Source organism: Brassica oleracea, chromosome C7 (genome assembly GCF_000695525.1).
Source record: "Brassica oleracea var. oleracea cultivar TO1000 chromosome C7, BOL, whole genome shotgun sequence".
Classification (NCBI taxonomy): domain Eukaryota; kingdom Viridiplantae; phylum Streptophyta; class Magnoliopsida; order Brassicales; family Brassicaceae; genus Brassica; species Brassica oleracea.
This window is the reverse complement of record NC_027754.1, coordinates 1,138,891-1,143,243: the sequence shown is the minus strand read 5'-3', so window position 1 is coordinate 1,143,243 and position 4,353 is coordinate 1,138,891. Positions and strand designations below refer to the sequence as shown.

The window sequence follows — 4,353 nt, the reverse complement described above, 5'->3', positions numbered from 1 at the left end:
TATTTAATTTCCTGCTAAAAATATTAAACTCTTCTGGACGAGTCGTCTGTTTTAATTTCTTCACCAGACGACTGAAATATAAGTCGTCCACACCCTAAACATAACCCCTAAACTTAATTATCTAATTAATGACTTCATAAAATCAAATCAAACTTGAAAAGTGTTTACTATACACATAAATAAACACATATAGGTGAAAACTAATTTTTGAAAAAAACATTTTAGTTTTCCAAAATCTAACCCTAACAATACATACAATACTACAACATATGTTTGCCAAACTCCTAAACCAAAGTATTTCATGATTCACTACTTCCACTCATCTATCTTCAAAACAAATCAATTTTATCATATCTTAATTTATATCACTTAAAACTGTTTATAATTACTTGATTTTTATTTTTCACGCATCAAAATATTTTTTTACAAGATTTATAAATTATTTTTAAAATAAACCGGTACCAGACGACTTACACTTCAGTCGTCCAGACGACTTCCAACATCTCAGACGACTCAGACGATTTACTAGGGCTATATTCGTAAAAATGGCTTCTGTTTTTTTGTTTGGTCACAAGGGGCTGAGCTGTAATTTCACTAGGCTTTTAGGTTAGTTTTGCATTTGATTCAAGTTTGGGTATAGGTTTGGGGTTAAAATCAAGTTGTGGGTTAGTTTTGGCAAAAACCCCTAAATATAAATATTACATTAAACATCTATTATAATATTACATTTGATATAAAAGCAAGAGAATTATAATAAGTAAATATACAATATAAGAAAAAATAAACATTAGGTAAAATACAATTAAGAATTGAAAAAATATTATATTAGGTAAATACAATATAAGAAAAAATTAACTAATGCAAGATTTACACATATTATTACAATTGGATTCTTTAGATATATGCAAATATATTCTTTCTTTGTTTGAAATTAACTAGTAAGGTATGTACGCAAGTATTTATAGGGAGCTGATTATTTGCTCTAAACCCAAAAGAAAAACATCTCCACAAAAGAAAAGAGATACAGAAACAATGTCAGCAATGAAGATTCAACTTACTTCTTTGATCCTAACATTTTTTCTTCTTTTGTCTCAATCAACTGGTAATATATAATTTCGTACTCTAATTCTTCGTAATTGAATGATTATAATAAAGTTAACTTATTCAATTCAGATTGTTTATTTTAAAATAAACTTTTCAGCTAAGTGTGATGATTTCTATACTGGCTACCCACTGACGGGCCCTTGTAACACAAATGACGACTGCCAGGACTTGTGCCGACAATCTTCAAAAGATCCAACTTTTAGATTGTGCATTTTGGCTAAGGCAGGTTCCGCATATGATGGTGACTGTTTGTGTTTAGGAAAATGTATATATATATATATATATTTTTTTTTTTTACAGCAAACATTTACAGATTCATATTGACTCTGTAAACCAAAATAGTAACTCTGCATCCATGTGAACGACCAAGGACGTTTGTTTCCTAGCACTGCGTGCTAAGCTATTTGCCCGTATATTCATCGTTCGGGAAACATGAACGATGTCTGAGTTTAGAAAGCTTCCTTTTAAATGCTTGATATCTTCTAAGTAGTTTCCAAATACTGGTAATTCTTCTGGTTCCGAAACCATCTTCATCAGCTGAGAACAATCTGTTGCAAGTGTTACTTGGAATTGTCTTAAGTTCTTCATACGTTCCATTGTCTAAATTAATGCTTCCACCTCTGAATGAAGGGGCAAAAGGCTTGTCCGGACATTCTTTACCCCTAATAAACCATCAAAACCCGGTAAAGTACTATACCAGCCGTGACCAGAAAAAACCTCCTTATCCTTCCATGATTCATCTATGAAACACCATCGTCCTTGGGTTACTAAGGGGAAACTAGATTGTACCTGATGCCCCCTCGTTGGATCATTTGCTACATGTGTCTCAGTCCATAGTGATGACTCTAATTATGCTTTTTGAAGTATATTTTAAATCGATATATTTGTCATTACGTATCATAAGATTTAAAATCAATAAAAAAAATTATGTTTGCATCATGTTTTAATTTTCCTCTAGAAGGTCACAGTACCAACTGATTATCACCATATATATTACTCTTTCCTTTTCAGTTTACTTGTCGTTTTAGACTTCGGTACAGAGATTAAGAAAACATTTAATTTTGTATATTTACTAGATAAAAACATCATTACCATACACCTAACCATATTTTAACCAATTGAAAAATAGATTAAAATATAAAATCAATAAATTTTGCATTGAAGTTATAAAACGACACTTATTTTGAAAAAAAAAAATTTCCCTACAACAAGTAATCTGAAACGGAGGAAGTATTTGAGTATGATTGCTTTCTCTCCTGATCTTGAGTTCAGGTGAAGAGAACACTTCACGGAGAGTTTAAAACACTGTTTGCTCAGAAATTAAATTAGCAGGTATTAAAGATCAATCTCTCTAACCTTAGTGCATGATTTCTTCATTCATCAAAGTGTTTTTGTACTTTTCTCCTTAGGATTTTAATGAAAATTGTATTCGATAAGACTATAGATTCTACATATCACAGAGATATAGAAAATAAGAAGAACCATTATCTCTTCTACCATCACAAAATAAGACAAGACAAAATGTTAAAGTTCTATCTTGGTCAGAGATCAGACTTTGCCTTCGAGTTTATCGTTATTAACAAGAGGAAGCAACTCCATCTTGGTTCTTGGTGTGCGAGGAGTCCTAGGAGTTCCAGGCATTTGCTGTGAAAGCATATGCCTCACGTATCCATAGAATGTGCATCCCACAAGCGTGATCCCACATCCAATAGCATTCATATACTTACGGAATATCAACCATGACACCAATACAGCCACCGCAACCTGCCAAAAGTACATGAACCATGCTCTCAAGACAGCATTCTTATACTATTATTGGGTTTTAAGATTGTCCTTTTGTTATCTTGATGTTTCCAGCTACGTTGAATGTGACTGCAGTTGTGGAGTGAATGACTGACGTAGAAGATGGAGAAGTTGAGACAGAAGGCTAACACATCAGAACTGAATATAATGATGAGTGCTGACCAGGGAGACGGGCCCGTGTGCTTCAAACCAACTCATAATCCCGTTGCCATCCAGTAGTAATGCCGGTATCCCGAGGATCATGCTGGCGAAAGGAGACATGTAGTATACTGGGTTTATGCTACATAAAAGAGAGAACAGAGAACAATCAAATCTTTCTCCTACGCAGACAAATATTCATTGGTTAACTTCCCAAAAAGCTCATGTGATTTACTCTTAACCGGAAAGAGAGATACATCAATCACATTTTCAATCAAGATTAAGATGGCATCACATGACTATCTAGTGCAATGGAAGTAACATCACTCCAATGAAGACACAACAAGGAGCACTGACCTGTCAAATTTGTAACCATGAAGAAGAGACTCAGCAAGAATGGTCTTAGTGGAAGTAGCTAAACACCCAAACAGAGCACCAGCAGAATCCAAACATGTTAAAGCTAAGCTCTGTAACAGAAGTCAGAAGAATCCCTCCAACAATGGGGACAAGAGACGCGCAAATACGCCAGTCAAGAAACAATCAGAGATTCTCTTGAGATCCAAGAACAGACAAAAGAGAAAGATTTCATCTCGAACCCTAACCTGTAGTAGCTGGAGGGAAGGACTTAATCGTCTGCATGAAAGAAACAGGGATGTATCTAAGGCTGATATTCCCCAACACTTTGCTGCATGAGTTAATAGAAAAGAAGTAACCATCTGAGTAATTATCACTTAGATCCTTTAAGCAGCTAGAATCACATCTTTAAGTTTCAGTACAGAAACCTTGAGACTTGGTATTATACCATTTCCAACCTAGTTCTACTTCTAAAATAGAGGTAAATTTGATTCCAATGTGTTCTTATAAAATAAAAATAATTTATTTTAAATTTTATCCTATTTATAAAATAAGATCTAGTATCTATATCTATATATATAAAGAAGAGTTTCCTTCACTCTTAGGCCATCCACATATGCGGACACGTCACTAATTCGAGACTTGAAAAGCCGACACGTGTCACGGTCAATCAAAAGTCAATGTTTCATTAATTCTTGAATCTATATATCTATATCTATATATATATATATATATATATATAAAGAAGAGTTTCCTTCACTCTTAGGCCATCCACATAGGCGGATACGTCACTAATTCGAGACTTGAGAAGCCGACACGTGTCACGGTCAATCAAAAGTCAATGTTTCATTAATTCTTGAATTTAATGGGTTTTATGTGTTTACTACGGTCCAAATACTCTTCTCTAAAAAACGATATACGAAACTTAGGGAAAGTGGCCGTCGAGCAACAATT

The 4,353-nt window shown here is 33.8% G+C and overlaps 1 pseudogene; it reads right to left on the bottom strand.

Annotated features, from left to right (window-relative positions):
- Positions 1-2,652: 2,652 nt before the first annotated feature.
- The window catches only part of LOC106302306, a 6,608-nt pseudogene continuing 4,907 nt past the window's right edge, over positions 2,653-4,353 (bottom strand).